Source organism: Triturus cristatus, chromosome 1_2 (assembly GCF_964204655.1).
Source record: "Triturus cristatus chromosome 1_2, aTriCri1.1, whole genome shotgun sequence".
NCBI classification, from domain to species: Eukaryota; Metazoa; Chordata; class Amphibia; order Caudata; family Salamandridae; genus Triturus; species Triturus cristatus.
The window spans coordinates 1,006,116,447-1,006,138,609 of record NC_140580.1 but is presented as its reverse complement, the minus strand read 5'-3'; the positions used below and the strand labels follow the sequence as shown (position 1 = coordinate 1,006,138,609).

At 46.2% G+C, this 22,163-nt stretch overlaps 1 protein-coding gene across 4 annotated transcripts in view; it reads right to left on the bottom strand.

Annotated features, from left to right (window-relative positions):
* The window catches only part of EHMT1 (euchromatic histone lysine methyltransferase 1), a 1,124,912-nt gene extending 1,102,773 nt beyond the window's left edge, over positions 1 to 22,139 (bottom strand). For 3 of the 4 annotated variants that reach the window (XM_085611576.1, XM_085611658.1, XM_085611650.1), the window contains exon 1: positions 22,004 to 22,139. The gene's annotated coding sequence lies outside the window, so the exon portion shown is untranslated. The other variant, XM_085611584.1, reaches the window with a different exon arrangement.
* Positions 22,140 to 22,163: the final 24 nt, after the last annotated feature.

Sequence of the window (22,163 nt, the reverse complement as noted above, 5' to 3'; positions counted from 1 at the left end):
ATAATGTTAGCCTTCGGTCTTGTAATGAAATTGTAGCTCACATTTGTGCAGAGGTTCAAAAGGAGGGTCCATTAGTCTTGTGAGAACTAGGTTTAAATTCCACAGGGGGTGTGGTCTGCAGCCCAAGATGGTGGTCGCTTAAGCGACGAGCTCCGGGCCGGGGCTTTACATCCGATTATTTCTCTGACTTTTCCTACCTTGTCGGACAGTGCTTTGGGCGCAACTGAACTACCCAGACTGGCAGGCTGCCCGATGGTGTTTCGTGGACGCCTGTGACCCCCCGGAGCGGTCTTGTGGGCTGCGGCGAATCCCGGCCTTCCTGCGGCCTGCTGGGCGTGTGGAGCCGCGGCCTGTCCTGAAGGCTGGCGGGGCTGTGGACGTCTGATCCTGGTTGCTCTGGGCCTCTGCTTCTACACTGCCGCCGATTACCTTGATCGGAATCTTGTCGGGGCCTATTGCGGGGTTCCGGGTTCCCAACACGCTAGTGCGGCTGTTCCTGCTGCGGGGGGGAGATCCCATGGAAGGGCCTGGTTATTTGTGGGGCCACAACGCGCCGCAGGCTCCAGCTGCGCCCGCATCGCCATACTGGCCGGGGGGTGGCTAGGAAAGCCGGATTCATACCCCCTGCATCCGTGATGTGATCCAGGTGAGCACTGCCGCTGAGCGCCGTGGAAGCGGATCCTTGGCCCTCCCCCGCACCGGGTGACGTCTGGAGCTTCCTCCCCCCGGGCTGCTGGTTGGACTGGAGGGGTGCAGGCCGCCGGGGTTGGTTGGAGTGCCCCCCCCCCCTGTCTCTTACACTGGCAGTTGCGGCAAGGCGATTCCGGCATAACTGTGGGGCCGGATCCAACCACACGGCCACTGCGGAGTCTTGACTGGGCCGGTGGAGTCCAGCGTTGGATTGGAGGAGAGTTGGGACTGTGGGGAGTGGCCTGCCTTGGCCTGCTGGCTGAGGGAGTGTCGGGCGGCGCCAGGGACTGATTGGACTGCTTGGCCTTCACACCCCGGGAGCTGCATGACACCCTATTGACGCCATTTCTTCTCATCCCGGCCCGGTGGGCTGGAGGGGCTCGCTGTTGTACGGGATATTGGCTGCCGTGCCCCGCCAGGGTACCCCGGGATGCCCTTGTGATAGAGTTGTGTGGCTTGCCAGACACTGGCTAGACTTGCTGGCTGGGGGTAGCTGCTTGTTCTCTGGCAAGGCTCTCCACCGCCAGAGGAGCGGACTCTGATATCCAGTTACTGCTGCTGGGGGCACACGGCCTGGCTCGGCCGCCCCGCCGGCTATGGGCAAGGGAAAGCCTAGGGAGTCCATGAAAACTGGGACGGAGGGATCTTTCTCTCCGGCTTCAGGCCATTCTTCTGCCCTGTCCCCACAAGCGGAAGGAGCCGTGGAGACCATCACTTAGGAGGACAAGCTGGACAGGATCTTGGGGGAGATCCGGGATTCGCGTTCTGTATTGGAGGCGCAGTTGGGCGTGATCTCGGTAGATCTCAACTTATTGAAGGATGATCATAAGAAACTCGTTGAGAGGGTTAAAGCAGCTGAGCAGACGGTCGACATCGTGGTACCCCAGGTACAATCCCATGAAGAGCAATTAAATCATATGCGTCAGCAGATCGACTCCCTCCAGGCACGGGCTGATAATGCAGAAGGCGGCGCACGCCGGAACAACCTCCGAATTGTGGGTCTGCCGGAGGGAACGGAAGGATCTACGCCTACGGACTACATTGAGAACTGGTTGAAGTCAGCTGTGGCCCCGACCGGATTGCCCAAGCATTTCACGATCGAGCGGGCGCATCGGGTCCCAACACGTCGTCCAATTCCGGGCGCCAACCCGCGTCCCATCTTGGCCAGGATTTTAAATTACAGGGATCAAGATCACCTACTGCAGGCGGCGAGAGATAATGGCCCACTACAGATTGCAAATGCGAAGATATTAATATTTCCAGATTACACCTTGGCAGTGCAGCGCCGGAGGTTTTCCTTTATGGAGGTGAAGGCACGTGCTCGGGCAGCGGGCCTGTCGTTTGCCTTATTATTCCCGGCAAAACTGAAAATCCTGTATAACCAGCACTCTCTGTTTTTTGATACCCCCCGACGGCGCATGGGAGTGGTTGGACAAGACGTTCCCTGATGTCCAGCCTATGAGATGCATGGACTCCTCACTGCCCAAATCGCAGTGCCCCCCTCGGAGGCGTAAGAAGGGGCTTCTTACTCAAAGTTCAGTCTCCAGTTCCATGGTTCGTCAACAAGTGATGGAGGGAAGGCGAAGGGCATTACACACTGCTGCAACTTTTCACATCACTCGCCCGGCTATCAGCCCTAGCCCGTCTGAGGGGTTGAACACGGATACTGACTCTGATGGTAGTGTTGCACTGTTTCCTTCTGCGACCTCATGTCTTAGCAAGGATCCCCTTGCCTCAGTGGAGTCATAGTTCTTTGTCTAATACCATTGTGGGGTACGCTTACCCTATTTTTGTCTTACTGTCCAGTCTGAAATGGGGTTGTTCATCATAGGCGCCTTGCTTGACTGGTAGAACATTATGAGACTGGGATGCTGTTACGACAGGTGGGAACGGATGAGTAAGATCCCTGGCCCGGCCCGCGTTCTGGGCGCTTTAATGTGCCACTTACTGCTTTTGTGCGGTTGTTGATAGTGTTGGCGACCTTCCCCCAAAGGCGTTACCACTGGTTGAATGTGAAGCATGTTCATTTGTTTTTCACAGTTTGGTCGAACGATGTTTGGGCGTTGGACCCAGTATTGGGATATTGTTGAGTTTGTAGTAACTATGCCGCATGGTCTGGGGGTTGTGGGTGGGTGAGTGGGGTTGGGATCCAGGGGGGGTTCTCATTCCTTTTCGATGATGCCAGCTGTTACTTCTTATAAATTTGTCTCGTGGAACGTTCGAGGGATGGGTTCTATGGCCAAATGACATAGAATAGCTGGGCAATTACATCGCTGTAAGGCACACAATTTGCTTTCAAGAGACACATTTGATCCCCACTGGGACTACGAAACTACAAAGGAGATGGCGGAGTCAATTTTATGTAACTGCGTATTCGGCCTTCTCTAGAGGGGCTGCCATCTGGATCCGGGCGGGCATCCCCTTCTCCCTTAATGAGAGCAAAATAGACGATCAGGGTCGGTTTGTACTGCTGCTGGGAACCTTGAATGGTAGACAGGTAGTGATGGGGTCCCTCTATGCACCAAACACGGATCAAGAGGCATTCCTTACACGGGTCTCCCGGGCACTTGCTGGCTGGTCCCATTTTCCGTGGCTTTTGGGTGGTGACTTAAATGCGGTGTTTGACATTAGTTTGGATCGTTCCCATCCCCCTTTATCTAACACTGCAGCGAGGGCACAGGCCGTGAACATGACACGGTGGGCACAAGGCTGGAATCTGTTAGACTTCTGGAGAGCGCTGCACGTGAATATGAGGGAATATTCATTTTACTCTTACCCCCATAAGCTGCACACACGGCTGGATTACTTTCTTTGCTCCCCAGATTTATCCTCCTCCATCAAACATTGCGAGTATCTGGGCAAGACTATATCCGACCATAATCCCATAGAATTGCTGTTGACTCGGGCCGTTCCCCTGCTCCAATTCCAACATGGAGAATGCAGCCTGTACAATTGGAAGCCTACCTTGCCCCGGCAACGATACAGAAGAGGTTTCCAAATGCGTCCTTGGCATGTCCGCGATGTAAGACGCCGGACGCTGCTTTCCTTCACATGATGTGGTGTTGCCCGGTGTTGCGGGGGTTGTGGTCAGAGGTTGCCCGGGTGTTGGCGGTATTAACGGAGCGAACACCATGGGACACAATTGAGGCCTGCCTTCTGGGACTTTTCCCTCTCCCTAAGAAGGCAAAATTGCTGCGCAGATTTGCGGGATTGGCTCGGATGTTAGCTAAGCATATGATAACGCAGCGCTGGAAGTCCACTCTAGCGCCTCGTGCAGGCACTTGGCGCGAGGAGGTGGGCAGATGGGCGGTGGCTGAGGAGGAGGCTTTGCGACGCGTGGATTCATAGGGGACTGCGGAAGTGGATGATCTCTTTGGACTGGGCACACTTGGTGGAACAATTTAGGGCTGTCGAGGGTGATGAGCTTGTGGAATCACAGAGTGGAGTGCGGGACACTGGTACAGTTATCTGACTGCTGACGATATAATGCCTGTGCACGCTCTGCCTGGGCACCTCCTGTTTCCTTCCCTTATCTCCGGCTCTGCTCCTTTTATTCCCCCCCCATGCCCCCTTCTTCCTCTTCTCTCCCCTTCGGGGGGCCTCCCCCTGGTTTCCTCTCCCCTTTCCCCCCCCCTCCTTGCGCACCCTTCCCTGGGACCTCAGGCCTTCTATGCACTGGACGCAGAGACATCAGCGTTGTGTATTGCCTATGTGGCGGCGGTTAAGTTGCTTGTTTAAGTTTGGGAATGGTTTGGGGTGGGATGTTTTGGGTAGGGGTGGTAAGGAGTACTGTAACTGATCGCACATATTGAGGTCAATATTCGATTTATGAATATATAGGTTGTACACTTATGATGAAAATATTGATGTACTACATGTAGAGTGTCTCCAACCCGCGTAGGTTTTCCCTAAGTATGCGGACAAGATTTATGCCAACTAGTTATTTTGAAATGTACTCCACTGCTTATTATCAATGGTGTCCATCTGTATGTTACTTGCAGTACTCAATAAAAATATTTTTTTTAAATGTTTAAATTCCATACAGGTGACGGTGGTACCCTGGGAGGAATTATTCTTTTGAGGCCTTCCATAAATGCTTTGATGGCAGGTACCCTGAATAGTGACAACTGTTGCCTATTTTGTAAGTAGCCTGCTATGGCAGCGAGGTGTAACCTAATAGATGTGTATGCTCAGTTACACCTTTGGAGATGCAGTAGGTACCCTATGATGTGTTGAATAGACACAGCTAGAGGATTGATGGTGTTATTGTGACAATATATCACGAATCGTTTCCACTTGGCTGCATAGCAGGCTCTAGTGGTGGGACGTCTAGCTTCTTTAATAATGTTCATACAGTCGGGGGAGGGGGGGGGGGGGGAAGGTTAAGGTAACCAAACTCTAAGACCTCAGGAGCCAGATTGCTAGGTTGAGCTGTGCTGGGTCTGGGTGCCTGATCTCTCCACGGCTCTGGGTTAAGAGGTGTAGTTTTTGGTGCGGGACTACGGATAGTTCCAGTAATGTGGTGTACCACGGTTGTCTGGCCCATGTTGGAGCAACTAGGATGAGAGTCAGTGAGTGTTGCTGTAGTTTGCACACCACCAGTGGAATGAGTGGGAGAGGCGGAAAAGCGTACGCAAATCTGCCTGACCAATTCATCCATATCGCATTTCCTTTGGACAATGGGTGTGGATAACGGGCGGCGAAGCTTGGGCATTTGGAGTTTTCGTGTGTGGCGAAGAGATCTACCTCTGGTTGCCCCCACATGTGGAAAAATGGTTTAAGAACTTGTGGATGAAGTTCCCATTCGTGAATATGTTGCATCTGATGACTTAACAGATCGGCTATGTTGTTCTGGACTGCCGGTACATGTTGAGCTAGGAGAAAAATGTTCTGAGGAATAGCCCATCGCCATATGCTTTGCGCTAGTTGAGAGAGCTGTAGGGAGTGTGTCCCGCCTTGTTTCTGTATGTAGTACATGGCTGTCATGTTGTCGGTGCGGACTAGGACAGCCTTGCCTGATATTTGTTCCTGGAATGCCTTGAGCGCTAGGAAGATGGCTAGTAACTCCGGGTGATTGATGTGGAGCAACTTTTGTTGAAGGTCCACCTGCCCTGCATAGTGTGATATAACAGATGAGCTCCCCAGCCGGAGAGCGAGACGTCCGCTGTTAGCACAATCTGTGGAACCGGCTCAAGGAATGGTCGCCCTTTGGAAAGGTTTTTGGTGTTCCACCACTGCAGAGAGCGATGTGTGAGACCGTCCACCAACACCAGATCTGTTAGCTGACATTGAGCCTGGTTCCACTGACGTGCCAGACATTTCTGCAGGGGGCGCATCTGGAGTCTCACGTTAGGTACTATGAATATGCAAGAGGCCATCATCCCTATCACCTGCATGAACACTCGAGCTGGAAGAGTGTTGCGGTTGAAACTTTGATATGAGGCTTTGTATGCTTGCTATCCTGGTTTTGCTGGTATATGCAAGCGCTTTTGAAGTGTTTATTGTGGCACCGAGGTACTGTTGTATGTGGGACGGTTGTAGGGGAGACTGTGTGGTTTACTGTAAACCCTAAGTCATGGAGTAGTTGGATTGTGGCGTGTGTGTGAAGCACACACTGTTGGTATGAGCTGGCTTTTATGAGCCAATCGTCTAAGTATGGGAAGACGTGGATGTGCTGTATTCTTAGGTGAGCCACAACTACCGCCAGGCACTTGGTGAATACTCTGGGTGCTGTGGTGACTCCGAATGGGAGGACCTTTAATTGGTAGTGCTAGCCTTCCACTACAAACCTGAGATATTTCCTGTGAGAGGTGTGAATGGGTATATGAAAGTAGGTGTCTTTGAGATCTAGAGTGGCAAGGAAATCGCTTTGTGAGAGAAGAGGAAGGACTTGTTGAAGCGTGACCATGTGAAAATGGTCTGAGTGTATGTACAGGTTTAAGGATCTGAGGTCTAGGATTGGTCTTAGAGATCCATCCTTCTTCAGAATGAGGAAGTACAGGGAGTAAACTCCTGTGTTTTGCTGTTACAGGGGTACTGGTTCTATTGCGTTTTTTTGTAGGAGGGAGATTACCTCCTGCTTTAGCAGCAATAAATGTTCCGGTGACATTGGGCGCTGTCTGGGTGGAATGTTTAGGGGGGACAGTAACAGGATTGAATGATTTGTCTCACCCACCTGTCTGTGATGATGTTGTTCCAGACAGGTAGGAAATGAAGCAATCTTCCCCCGACCGGAGTGGAATGGTCCTGGGGGGAGCGGAGGGAAGTCATTGGGTAGGGGTGGAGGCAGAGTGGGTGTTATTGGTCTTGCCTCTACCTTTGTTATTATTGCCTCTGTAGCCTCCTCTTTGTTAACCTATGGTGAATGTGGTCTGGGTGGGAGTTTTATAAGACGTGGAGGGATTGTCAGAGGAGTAGCCTCTGGAGGTGCCCTTGTAAGAGGAGCGACGAAAGGAACGTCGGGGAGCTTGCGATTGCAAGGCTCCCATTGATTTAGCCGTGTCGTGTCTTTTTTCATCTTTTCGAGAGATGAATCCATGGCTGGCCCAAATAGATGCTCCTGGTCAAATGGTTGGTTAAGAATGGAAGTCTGAACCTCAGGTTTAAAGTCTGAAATGCGTAGCCATGCATGCCTACGCAGAAGGACACTTGTGTTGATGGCTCTGGAGGAGGTGTTTGCCACATCTAGAGCGCAACAAATGGAGGCGTTTGTGATGATCTTACCCTCCTATATGAGATCGATGGCCTTAGTTTTGTATCTGTCAGGGTGGGACTCTTAACTCATCGTAGTGTGCCCTATTGTATCTGGCTAACAAAGCCTGGAGTGTTGGCGATGCGCCATATATTAGCTGCTTGTGACGCCGTACGTTTACCAGAGGCGTCCAAGAGTTTTGACTCCTTGTCTGGAGGTGGAGCGTCCCCTGATGTTTGCGAGTTAGCCCTTTTCTGGTATTGGAGACCACCAAGGAGTCCAAGGGTATTTGGCCTTTAATGTATATGGGGTCTGCTGGGGCAGCTTTATATGTTTTCTCTATCCTGGGGTTTATAACCCTAGCCCTAACAGGATCTTCGAACACCTCAGGTACATGTTTGATGACCCCTTTTAAACATAGGGAGGACGGAGATGGACTTTTGTGAAGTATCAAAAGTGTCCATTAAGAAATCTTCCTCCACAGGGTCTGTATGTAGGGCGACCCAGTGGTATTGTGCAGCTCTGTGAACGAGCTAGGTGCAACCTATGGTATCCTCTAGAGGAGTAGATGTCATCTTGTGGTACGTTAGGGACATCTGGTAGTTGTAATCGTCCCAGGGGTCTGGGGTATAAGGCAGACTAGGATGCCCTAGTGGTTCATTTTCTGGCCCCTCCCCATGTCATCAGAGGTGTCATCATCATCTATTGGTGGAGGAGATGGTGTAGGAGAGTGAGGTGGAGAAGGGATTCTGAGAGGCGATGTTGCAATGTCGCTCTTCTTAGGTGGTGGAGCTGGTGGAGGCGTGTCCAGTGGTCTCTCTTTAGAACTGAGAGTTAGTTGACCGGTCTTTTAGAAGAGTTTTTGGGTGGGATCTAGTTAAAAAAGCTCTTCTGTTGGAGGCTGGTGTTCCGGAGCCGATGTTTTCAGTTCAGAAGGCTTGCGTGGCACCGATTCCGACTTGTGCTCCTTAGGCATTAAAGCGTGAGATTTTTTTAGTCTCTGCAGGAGTTTGCAAAACCGATTGTTTTTTTGGTTCCAACAGCTTCTTCGGTTCCGAAGGTTGAGAATGTGAACTCTTCGGTAGTGTCTTTTTGCTCGGTTCCGACGGCTTTTCGGAGTCGAGGGGTCGGTGCCAGTAGGTTTGGGTGCCGAGAGCATGGATGTGGAGGCAGTAGTCGGCACCAAGGTGGAGGAGGGTTTCTTTTTCGGTGCCGGGGCTCGAGTTTGGGCACCGATGGTAGGCTGACTCGAGCCAGAGTGGCCTGAAGGCTTAGTTGTGGACTTCTTTGCCGGGCCCGAAGGCGGGGCGTGAGAAGTATTGTCTCGATGTGCACCTGGGCCAGAAGGTGAAGGTGTTATCGAAGCCTTTTTCGGTGCGGGGGGAGGGATCGGGGTCAACGTCTCTACTTACGACCCGCTGGCCAGGAGTGATGTCCTCGACGTCGGATTCATCGGCTTTGGAAGCGCTGACGGGGCCTTCTTCTACCAGCTCCTGTTCTGGCACATCGACGCCCTCCTGGAAGATGTCATCAGGAATGGATGCTGACGAGCGAGCCATTGTCCTTCGAGCTCGACGATCCCGAATGGTTTTCTTGGAGCGGAAAGAGGCACAAGCTGGACAGTCTTTGGCCTCGTGCTCCGGTGGGAGGCAGAGGTTACACGCCTCATGAAGATCTGTGTGGGAATTTCGACCCACATTGATGACACTTCTTGAAAGGAGTCCTTTCCATGAGCCAGAGAAAATGGCCTAAGTAGGCCTGAAGGCCTTCGTCGACGACCGGAATCGAGGACTTCAAAATTGGAGAGATACGTGACAACTAGGGATCGCGATCAAAAACAATACCGGAGAAAGGGGAAGGATTGCGCGTCGAAAGTTGGATAGGTAACGGCACCGAACTGGAGCGCGATAAACACATCCGAGCCCGATGGCGGGAAAAAAACAATCTGAAGATGGAGCCGATGCACATGCGCACTATCATCCAAAGGAGAAGTCACCTATCTTGTTACTTCCAAAGACTTTTCCAAGACAAAAACAAGTGCAAACATCCAGGCGCAACACCAGATGGCAATCTATGCATAGTGTGTGATCTGCAGCTCATATGCCTCGAACAATTTATTTTTAGGTGATGTGAACAATGTGCAGCGACTTTCTGCAGTCACTCACTGTGAGGGCAACCAATAGATAAAGTAGACTGACACATTACCCTGTGCTGAGTGGTGTGCTGGGTGGATGAAAAATGTGAGTGGAAATTTAACAGACTAGTGGAAGAAAACCACTGACCAAAAGTCCCTCTACGGATCAATATTATGTATGATTTTTGGGGGGGAAACTAGTCTGTCTCAAATGCCGCATGAGCCAAAAAAACAAAAAAAAACGACATAAACCAGGAAACAATAGTCAGACTAATACCATCCATGTGACTGAAGAAGGAAACTGGCTTGTAGGTCACAGCCATTAAACAAGAAGACTATCAAGCCAGCTTCAAATTATTCTATTGTTATCTCCCCTGCATACAAATCTAAAACTTTATTTTAGATTCCACAGATACTTCCAGAGTGTCATGTATTTGTGGAGGAACCCTCCCATGCCCTTATATTTACTCCCAAGCAATCTCACTCTTAGTGGGGAATGGCATTTCAGGGCGAGAAAGCAGAAAAACTTTACGGCAAGCAACGCTGTGGCAAAGGAAACAGAGGCTTATATTTAATTGGAATGGGTGTCTGTTTAGTATGGATTTATCTCTTAATTCTTAGCACAGATGTCTTAGGAGTAAACACAATAGTTCTCCTTGGGCTATCTTACCTCACACATATTAAAGCTGATGTTCATCACTAAGGAGCTTGAACCCTATGCACTATATCTGCCCTGCTTCCTTGCTTCAATCAGTTATAAAGGGTAAACTGTTATAAACCATGTCTCCACTATTCAATTATTTTGGTCTTTGACTTTCTCCACTCATCACACTTCTAGCTAAATCCCATTGATAGATCTCTCTGAAAAACAAACCACTCTTTCTCCAACTGGTAACAGCCATTTCTAATTTGCAGTGACTCAATTTGCAGTTCAAGTGACTTAAAACACTGCTAATTTACTTAGACAACTCACAGCATATGTGGGACAAAAACCAAACAGGTGCAAATCCCGGATGCCTTTTTCTTGCTCTGCCCATCCAGCCTTCTTTTGATTCCACAAGGGCACTTAAGTGGCGAGGTTTAGAAAAAGTGAACTTGCACAACTACTTATTAAAAGCTTTCCATGTCACAAGGTGAAATAATACGATCCTAACAATGTCAGTAATGATTAGGTTATCAAGAGCAGATAACTAACTCCTGTGAAATCCTTAAAATTAAAAAATTACAAATATCCGAAAACTAGAGTCTCTGCCCTCCAGGAAAGACTCACTCCCTGAAGTGTGAAATACTCATTACCTCTGCAGCAACTTCAATTTCTGTCAGTAACTCCTTTAGCTGCCTTTTATGCAACTATTGATCTGGAGCTAGACACCTTCTTAAAAATTGTTAACTTAATTATCGCTCACCCTATTATTTCTTACTTGAAACCTGGATTAGTAACTCCCAACCAGCAATGGCATCTTGCCCCCTAATGTCTGCCCTACTCGTTCAAAGCTATTTTATGCTATGCCATGACCAGAAAGGTAAAAAAGGAAGTAGTGTGGCCTTCATTTGCAGAAACACTACTCAATACAAGAGTTTGAATTGTCATCTACTCTCCACTTTAAAATGTATCTTTGTAAGAAATGTAAACTGCTTGTTTGAAACATACCAAATTTCGCATCATGAACCACCACAAGGAAATCTACACTGGTGAGGCACTAATAAGACAGCTTTCTAAGTCACTGCCCGCCTCATCACTAAACATTGACCATTTACAAATGTGCTTCTGTCTTGCTCGTTTGAGGAGAGATAACAGAGGCTAATAACTAGTTTGGCGAAGTTGCGCCGGCTCTCTGCCGCCACAGCTGCGCCAAACCAGCGTGAGACCGCCAACCGCATTACGAGTTGAACTTGTGTACGGCGGACGGTCCTTCGCCTTTCTCATGGCGGTGCTTGGCAAACAGGCACCGCAATGGGAACAGCAAAAAAATTCCAGCACGGCATAGACAGTGGCTGTTGGTGCAGGAACTCATAATATGCTAACTGGGACTGCCCCAGTCCCACTGAGCATATTTCATAGTGGAGCACCTCCCTCACCGCCAGGGAACAACTGTTCCCTAGCGCAAACGACTTTTCAAGTCGTAATGCGGCAGATGGTCCACCGCGAGTCAAAATCAGGCCCTTAGTTCTTTTAACACCAAGGAGGATCATTTGGAAACAAAACACTGATCTGAATGAACTGCCCAGCTCATCTCTTTCTCCCTTCTCAATAAAACGGTGAACACTGGTCAATCAATAGGATTCAAACCATGGGCCCTCAATACGAAGAGATCAATGTGACCACTCCTGCAGCATGTACCATGTGAAACCCTCAGACCTCTGAACTGGAAATAAACTCATCCACCAGACAATAGGATTAGTTGATAATAAAGACTGTTGATCTTGCACCACTAACATTGAAGAAGAAAAAAAAGGGGAATAGGAAAAAGTAGTAGTAATAAACTTTATTTCGGCCAGAAGGCCATAAAAGAGCACAATGAAGTACATGATCCACAATCTTCCAAACTGATAATAAAAAGAAAAACAAACCATAACTAGAGAATAAGAGCGATACAAAGAAGTAAAACAGGAAGATATTATTGTAACATTAGGGTACATTTTAAAGTTCACTAGATCTCGTACGGCTTAACACGGAGAATATTGGGCACAGCCTAAGCATATGAAAGTAACATGTAAAAAACAAGAAGATTAACAATGTTCAACAAATAAGCCCTTGAGGCCCGAAGTACACACAAAAAGTGCGTTTGAGCAATTACGTTTTTTTATGCAAAAGAAAATAAAAAAACAAATAGAATAAATATGATACAAATGATATAACAAAGCATTTGAGAGTTCAAACAAGAGTGAATCTAGCTAAAAACGTTTGATTACTGTTCAAGAACCTGAGGTCACCAAGAGAAGCCTTGGTACCTTACAATATACATATTGTATCGAAACATGGGAATAAAGTGCAATAGCAGTAATCAAGAGCCCAGAAAAAAATGCATAGAATACAGCAGCAACTAGTTGATAATAAAAATAAAGTGCATGATAGTATAGCAACATAAGTTAAGGGATTGTACGGCATGGTAAATCGAAATAAGCTACTAATTGCTGGCAACAAATCAAAGGTTCTAAGGGAAGATCTTGCTCAAGTGATTAGCAGCTGTTTAATGCAATCTTAGTCATGGTCATATAAACAAATGCAGATACTCCATAGAACACAAAGTTCATGGAGTGCAGCAGCAATAAGTTCAAGCAGGTCTAGAGCATATGATCCATGCTGAAAACTAAATATTTACTAACAGAAAAGACTATGCTTCTTTAAGAAGTTGAGATGAAAATCATATGAGCAGTCAAGTAACTATTTAAACCCAAGTTAAGGCACAAGGGCTGTATCCAATTGTGCCTGGGGCCACCATAAGAAGGGCAAAAGAGCAAGAAGTGGTCAATATTCTCAAATTTGTGCTCACATTTATAGCACTCAATAGAAGTAGAGTAGTCTGAAGACCAATTGCAAGTAAGAGCATTTAGGAGTAATATATTGAATCAGAATTTAATAAAGAGTTTTCACAAGGGGAGGGGCAATCTCATCAAGATATGTTTCAAATATAGGGAGCGGTTTGTGTGATACAAATTTATCACAGAGGTCAGTGAAGTGCTGTCATTGGCTCACTATAAAGTCCTAGTAAGTTTGTTATAAGGGCCTTCATATTAGGTCTTATGGTGTCAGGAAGTGTATAAATTGTCTCAAGGCCCATGCTTTTTAGGAGCGAGAACCATTAATTGTATTGCGTGAATCAAGATTTTGACTTCCAGATAATCCTTTTTGTATGGATCTAGTTCAGACCACAGCCTAGAGGCCCTCGCCCAACATAAGAGGTTTAAGAGCAGCAAGATGTTCAACTCCCTTAAGGCCAGTATCAATAATTATAGGTATGGACGGTGCACTTGATGGGAAATTAAATAGTCATTTAATGAACTTAAGTTCCTTGATCATCAATGGGGTCAGATTAGAAATTCCCCATAGATCTGCTCCACAGAGCACTGCTACTTGTGTTTTATCCCTATAAACCTTCAATGCTGGAGAAACTGCCTGGAGTTGAGAAGATCTATGCATTTTTAATATGCCCCCTGAAGTATGTGGAATAATCAAGCTGCTTTTAAGGATCAGGGAAGACCAAGAAATCGAACTGGCAACCCTTATTCCTAGATAGTCGAAGGTATTAACCGACTGGAATAGAGTATTGCCTGGGGTAAATTTCTGCTTACAATTTTTATGAGGTCTAAATGCCACAAGTTTAGCCTTCTAGGTTTTGATTTCAATGCCCCTGGCATGGTAGAATTCCTCTAATTTAGTTAGAAGGTTTGAAGGCCAGACAGGGTCCTAGACAGAAGAAGGTTATTGTCTGCAAAGAGGAATGCAGGGATCTCATTTCCGCTCAACTTCGGGGCATCAATACTATCGGAGTTAAGATAATCAACAACCCCGTTGAAGTATAGGAAAAATAATGTAGGTGCTAGTAAGCACCCTTGACGGACACCCCAGCGTACGGGTATAGACAGACAGTTCACCCCCTCTTCCCCATCTAACTTGTGCATAGTTTGATAGATGGAACCTAATTAGAGTTTCTAGTATGTGGTGAGGAACACCCAGATCGCCAAAGACTTCCCAGAGGGTGTCTCAGGGGACCAGATTGAAGGCAGCCCTAAGACCAACAAAGGCCACATAAAGGTGGTCTTTCAGAATAATAACAGGAACAGAAGATTTTTGGGGGGAAATTATCAAGGAGACTTATAGGTCTATAATTTTTTGGGATCACTTCTATTCTTCCAGATAGGGATAATACAAGCCCCAGACCAAGTAGGGGGTAAATCAGTGCCCTGTAAGATTTTATTAGCTAGGCACTTGATGGAAGGGGCTAGATATCCACTTTCGATTTTTAATGATCTCCAGGGACGGAATCTGGGCCCAGAGCTTTACCAGAGTGTAAAGATCAAATGGCCAAACTAGTTTCCGCAAGTTAAAAGAGCAGCTCATTGCCTACAGACGTGGCGATGGGAGCAGGGCATAGATGAAGATTTGCTGGTTGGATATCAGCATAAAGCTCCAAAAAAGTAATTTCCCCAAATATGTGAAGGAACAAAGTGATCGCTGAAAGAGCTAGCCCTGATGCTACCATGGGACAGGATCTTCGAGAACCAAGCCTCGCTCTTGCCCAAGGCAGTGTCTCACATATCCTGTCAAATGGTTTTATCCCACCTGTGCCGCTTGGCTCTGAGAGTTTGCTTATAAGATTGGCTAACATCTCAAACAGAATGAACATTATGGGCTTTAATCACCTTCATAAGGCACACGTCAGTCCGACAGTAATCTTAATTGTACTAAGGAGTGTTTTTCAACTGTTTACTAGAACTTTTTCGACATGGTTTTGACTATCAGCCTTTAAGAAACTGGAAGAGAGAAAGGTGGCTGTCCATTACTAAGTTGTTCGAAAAAAGACAGTATTGAAATGGGGCAAGAATAAAAGAAAAGACTGCATAAATTTGGGACAACTAAGCCGGACTATTGGCTATAGGTGGTCACTTTAATACCCCTCCTGTTGTTGGTGACATTGGGGCTAAGTTGGTCCACTGCCGAAGAGGTGGACAAGTCACAAAATATCACCAGAAAGAGTTATTCTAATGCACTATGATCACTATCACCTCTGGGTAATACCTTTGTACTTTGACCCCCCATTACATGCCCAGAGTCTAAAATAAAGGGTTAGAGAGGCGAGCAGTAAAGCAGTGTCTACCTAACATCTAAATTTAAACCCTACATCAACAGTGGTCCTTCAGAATTTCCCCACATCCATGTCGGTGCAAATTTACCTACACACACTGAACGTTTTTCCTTCCAAACCCTCCACCACTAATTTCCCAATTCTCTATGATACATGCAAGACAAAAATCTCAACTTCCATGCTCAGTGTAATGCCCTAAGTGGGACAGATGCCAAGACGTGGGTCCCAAGCACACTCTGATACTGGAAAAAAGCAATACCCAATTGATGAGCCCCTAAAGAACAAGTTACTTACCTTCGGTAACGTTTTATCTGGTAGAGACAAAAATCTAGCTGCAGATTCCTTACCTTTAAATTTCCCAGGCATCAGACTGGATCCGGAAACTTTGGCATGAGCAGTAACCCCTGCATGCCACCAGCTGGCTTGGTTCAGTTCCGTACAGCGTTGATGCCCAATATGACAGCACCGGAAGTGATATTGCGGTCACCTGTATAGGGGCCACCCAGGTGTGAGGACGTCAGTTACTTTTCACGACTTTCCATGCCAGAAGCGCAGGGCCATGAAGTGAATGAACTAGTGTGTCCAAACTAAGGCTCTGAAAAGGTAGCAAAGCTAGGCCTATAAATGTGAACACAGTAAGGAGGCATGGGTGGGTCTGTAAGGAATATGCAGCTAAATATTGTCTCTACCATATAATGCGTTACTGAAGGTAAATGACTTGCTCATCTGATGGAGACTTCTAGCTACAGATTCCTTACCTTTGAATAGATACCCAAGCAATAGCATCAAGGTGCTGGGCTGCAGCCAAATGGACTAAACTAAGAAGTCCTGAAGGACCGAACGAGTGAAATGCCCGTACCTGTGAAGCTGACTGTCCAGGAAGTAGTGATTGGCAAATGTGTGCAGGGACGCCCAGGTTGCTGCCTGGAAGACGTCCAGAACTGGAACACCACGAGCCAACGCTGTGGTAGCAGCTTTTCCTCTGGTGGAATGGGCCCGTAAGCCCTCAGGAGGCTGCTGTTTACCTAGGGTGTAGCAGATCTTGGAACACTACCCAGCGCAAAATAGTTTGTTTCTTAATTTCCCAACCTTTTTCAGCTCCCATATATTCCACCCGGAACTCTCTTGTGTGGTCATGGTATAAGAACAACACTCTTTTGGGGTGCAGACAGTGGAATTGTTCCTCCCTTTTAGAGGGCTGTGGAGGAGCATAAAAGGTGGTCAGGGTGACAGACTGTGCCAAAAGGAATGGGGACCCCACTTTAGGCAGGAAAGAAGCCCTGGTGAGAAGCACCACCTTTTCCGTGAATACCATAAGATCGGGAGGCTTGGATGATAAAGCCTGCAGCTCATTCCACCTCCTGGCAGATGTTATTGCCACTAGAAAGGCTGTCTTGATAGTAAGCAGTCGGAGGGGACAATTGTGAAGTGGTCAAAGCGAGCACACATGAGTTAAGTGAGAACCAGGTTCAGATCCCACAGAGGCATTATGACGGATGAAGGGGGAAACATATGCACAAGCTCTTTCAGGAACCTATTTAAAATAGGGAACTTAAATAAAGAGGGTTGGTCAGGCAGCTACAGTAAAGCGGACAGAGCAGAAAGATAACCCTTGAGAGTGCCCAGAGCAGAGCCCCGAAAGGCAAGAATAAAGAGAAGACTATCAGAAAGAGTGGCAGAAAGAGGGTCAGTAGACTTTCTTGCACAATATTTTAAACTTTTTTTGCCAAAGGCAGGCGTATACTATTTTGGTGGAGAGCCATCTGGCCGCCAAGATAACTTTGCAAACTTCAGGAAAAAGGTCAAAAGCAACTGTCGCCATTCAATCTCCATGTAAGGAGGTGGAGATTTGACAGGTTTGGGTGGAGGACCCTCCACTTCTGCTGCGACAGAAGAACCTCCCAAAGGTGCAGCCTTATTGAAGAATCAATGCTCATTTTCAGAAGCTCAAGATACCAAACTCTCCGTGCCCAGTCCGGAACCACAAGAATGACTTGGGCCCGGTAATTTTTGATCTTCTTGAGAACTCTGGGCAGAAGTGGTATAGGCGGAAAGGCATACAGGATGCTTGAGCTTCAATAGAGACAGCCGCCTTGGAAAATGCCAACATGCACAACTGCTGACATTGCGCATTCTCTTCAGAGGCGAACAGATCTAATCAAATCTCTCCCCACTGCTGAAAGAAACCTTGTACTGCCTCCTAGTGAAGACTCCAAGCGAGGTCCGCTGGGCATCGACGGCTGAGTTTGCTTGCCCTGGCGTTCAGCGAACCTGTCAGGTGTTGCACCAGCAGGGTTATTCCGTGCTGTTCCAGCCAAGTCCAGAGATGCAGGGCCTCTTGACAAAGGGTTCACGACCCCACCTCGCCCTGCTTGCTGCAGTATCACATGGCGGTTGTGTTGTCTGAACAATTGCACCAACTTCCCCTTGACCGAGGGAAGAAATGCTTTCTACGCTAGTCAGATCGCTCAGAGCTCCAACAGGTTGACGAAGAGCCCGGATTACACCATAGTCCTCTGATCTCCACCTCTCCCGATGGCCGCCTCATCCCAGGAATGACACATCTGTCACTACTGTGAGATCTGGTTGGAGAATGGAAAGGGGTCTGCCTCTGACCCAATCTCGGTTTGTTAGCCACCACTATAGGTCCTTTGTAGTTCCCTCTGAGATCTGGAACATGTGGGAGGGATTCCCCTGATGCTGTACCCTCTGGTACTTCAGGTCCCACAGCAAAGTATGCATGTGCCATTTGGCATGATTTACCAACAGAATGCAGGAGGCCTAGCAGCCTCAAACATTCTCACCGAAATCCAGGATACAGATATGAACCATCGATATCATAACATGGATATCCTGGACTCACTGCTCAGGAGGATGCGCCCGAAAATGCACTGCGTCCAGATCAGCTCTGATGAAAGCGAGCATCTGAGAAGGAGACAGGTATGACTTCAGCATGTTCATAGTGAACCCCAGCGATGCAGGAGGTGCGCTTTAGTGTACAGTTATCACTGTCACATTCAATTATTTTTCTCCTACATGCATTTTACACAGAAAGCAATTATTTTGTTCTCATTCCCCCCCCCCCCCCCCCCACTCTTGAGAAAGCTGATAGAGCAGGCCTTTGCCCAATAAACATCATTTGTGCACGAGACACATGTAGGCACCATGTGTGAATGTCTGTGTTTACTTGCCTACTGACATTGCCAATGCTTCCTGAACTTGATGTCTCTGTTAATCTTGGATTTGCGCTCCACTACCCATCACAGTTCTTGTATGTGCTATTTAACCCCTTCAGCGCGGCGCGGATTTCCGCGCCACGCTGAAGATTCCGTGCGCGGGCGGGGCCATGACGGAACGGTTCCGTCATAAGCACAGCCCAACCGACGTGCATGACGGAACCGTTCCGTCAAGCACGTCGAAGGGGTTAAGACCACAAACAAGTTAGTAAATAATGTCTAATGGAAGTAAAAACACACTGGATTTACATTATGCCCAGGACCACTGCAATTATGCGATTGTGTGGCCACTGCAATTTTTCGCATAGTTATAGATTTGCCGCATTTGCCACGCAATTCATCATCTGCTGTGTAATCTGCAGATAATCATAAAACAAAAGGGTGTTTCTAGCTCAAAGGTTCAAAGGTTACTAAAAATGCAGCAACATGTTTCAGTGCAGTAGAAGGCCTTTATCAAAACTTGACTGGTTAGCTTTTTATTGTTTATTGCTAAATCTAGGTGTTAAACTGGTACTGAGGTGCAAATCAATGCCCAGACAGTGTTACCAAAATTAAAAATGCCAAAATAATAGGGTAATACCATTACAAAATATGTCACATAATTTGCCATTTTTTGCTGCAGACTTTACTCAACCCTGCCATATAATTCCAGTGGCCCGGATTATACACAGGGCTGGTCAATGCAAGCAGCTACTCTGGCAGCAAAGGAGTCTGAAATGGTAAGGTTTTCTGCAGGGCAAGCTGTTTGAAAAGGTGAGCAGAAAGGGGACCTGAAGCTGAAAAACATTTAGAAAATGTAAAATTAGCCCTGGTAGGGAGGTATGCATTTAACTATGGTTAGGCAAGTTCAAAAGGATTGTAGATAGATGTAAAAAAAAAAAAAAAAAAAAAAATCTCGCCCACTTTATTCTCTGCCTCCACAATGTGGTTCATTATCTTAGTCTATTTTTCTGCTTATCCCCAGAAATTTTACAATAAAATTGACATATTTTAGAAAATGTCACTTGCACACTACTGCAGGGAACACAACATGTACAAGTTCATAAGAATTTCCATTACATTTTATCAATATTGTATTTTTTTTTTTTATATAGCACTTACTACCCCTGACGAGGCGTCAAAGCGGTTTTTCGGTGTCTAGCACGCTACTCTGGAACCCATAAAGGATTAGTGCTGAATTAGTATAGTGAAATACGGAAGTAATCTGAGTGGTGGATAGGTTCGTCAGTTATTTGGATTTAGAAGGATAGCGGAAGGATAGAAGAGGGAAAAAGGTCTGCATTTATATAGCAGTTGTTACCCCAGTGTGACTGTTCCTCAAAAGCATCAAAGTGGTGACTAGTCATGCACAGTGAAACTATGTGCACTTTTGAAAAATGTGCGACTTTTTAACCTTTTTTTTCCTCCTCGGACTATAAGAAGTTGACATGTACGAATGTTGTTGGAAACTTTTTTCCTCACACCATAAGAAGTTGACCTGTCCGAAGCGACTGTTTTCAGTATTTGTTCTCCTGTTTCACTGACCTAAATGCCAATAAAAATGTATTTGGCCCAAAAGTGAATTTGTCTTACTATATAAATCCGAAGCACTATTTGCATCCTGTATGCAAGCTTTTTAGGAACAATGTGCAATTACTGAAGAGTTTTCAACTTTTACAGTTCTTTTGGTCAGTGGTTCTCATCAGATGATCATTAAAATCAACTTTCTACTAACTGTATACAGTCCTCATTTGTGTTGCTAAGAGATACTAAAATGCATCTCCGTTCTCCACCTTCTTCTAATCTGCACTACATGTAGCATGAGGGCTTCAGCGCAGTAGGGCCAATCAAAAACAAGGGTGTACTTCTTTAAAAACCTTGGGACCAATCACCAATAGGGGCGTGCATGATAACTTTTGATTTATGCACGCAAATTCTAAATAGTCAAAAATGCAATCCCTGAAATGCATTCTGTTCCTTTTATTCAAATGTGTGTCAGTCAGTCTAAACAATAATCTAGGAGAGGAACAAAGCTATGGAGACTACAGCACGATCTTCCACAACAAGCCACACAAAATATAAATATTGATTAAAAACGCAGGGCGGGCTTAGTTATATCGAGCCCTGAAACTGTAACAGGTTATAATCATATGCAATGTTTTTTGCAACAGTGAACATTTTCGATGTATTGGACAGTGTCTTCATATGTCACTGATTAGGGCAGAACCATTTCCTGTAACCGTAATATTCTGTGTTTGCATGTAAACATTTGCTTTTCATTTACAGATTTTAAAGTTTGTTAACTGAAGGTGTCAATATTTACATGCATCACAGTGACAGATTGCTATAGATTAACAACATTAGTTGTTTCTTCTCATCCGTACAAATCTGCATTGACTATTTACTGACATTACACTTCAAAATATGCGAACAGCATCGAGGCTACTTGTGTTCAGGTTTCAGAGCCTATGGCGATATAGTTTGGAGAGTACACACAGCCTGCTCACATCTTACCATGCTAAATTTAAACAGAAGGTTCTAATTCAATTCACCAGTGCATTGATATTGGGGATAAGGAGATCAAGGTCTCATTACATTAATTACCAACTACGAACTGCACTATTTGAGTTACGCACTGATTTAGTATTATTATGGCTAGTAGTACTCGTGTCAAATATACAAGTGAAACAGGATTCCCATTGGGGGAGAAATATGAGCACTACACTATTATTGGTCTTTCGAGAACGTGCACGTACGCAAAAAATACAAAGTTTCCAAAATACATTTGAATCAAACCGCTGATTAAAATAAATTAAAAATCTTACTTCATATACGAGAAAACCTATTTTTCTAGAACATCGGTTCGAAATGGTAAGATCTGATACTTGGATAAAAGGAAACGACCTCACTATTTCTCACTTTGTGTCATCTTCTTTATTACAACAATCAAATCTGGCTTCTGTTAAATGATGTGCGTGAACTGGAAATCCAGTAATTTAGCAGTAAGCGCACTATAATAGATACTTTGTAACTATTAAAGGCGACCAAACGCCTCACAAAGAGACAAAATCTACCAAGTGAAGTCATCCACGTTTGCTTAACAAAAACGGGAGCACTGGGGACTTCAAAGTGAAACTTTAGCATTAAAAATGCTGTTCCACTCTTAACGCGCAAAAATAATAATTTTGGAGGTACACTGAGCTACGTAAAATACACAAAAATGAACAAAATGCATAAGAATCCAACCCCTCTGGTGCACTCGGTTTATGAAGGTAAAGGATACTAAGACCATAACAAAGACCCAATTCACCTCCTCCTATCTTCGTTAGCTTTTTCTTTCAGAATTTCAATGTGTTCTGCTATAACAACGTTAAGCACGCATAACGTTTCGAATAATGTAGTTACGCACAAGGAACAACGGGATGATACCGCGAAACAAATGATACCGCAAAACAAAAGCACTCACTTAATGCATAAGGAGTCCGCCTTCCGCTACTAGCGGAGACAATCCGTAAATTCAGCCCAACTTCCGTTGTCCGTCATTGATCTTTTACAATCGCCAGTAGTTCGTAATAGCACTACTTCCGGGTCGAATGACAGCCAATCCCATCGCTGATCATAATATG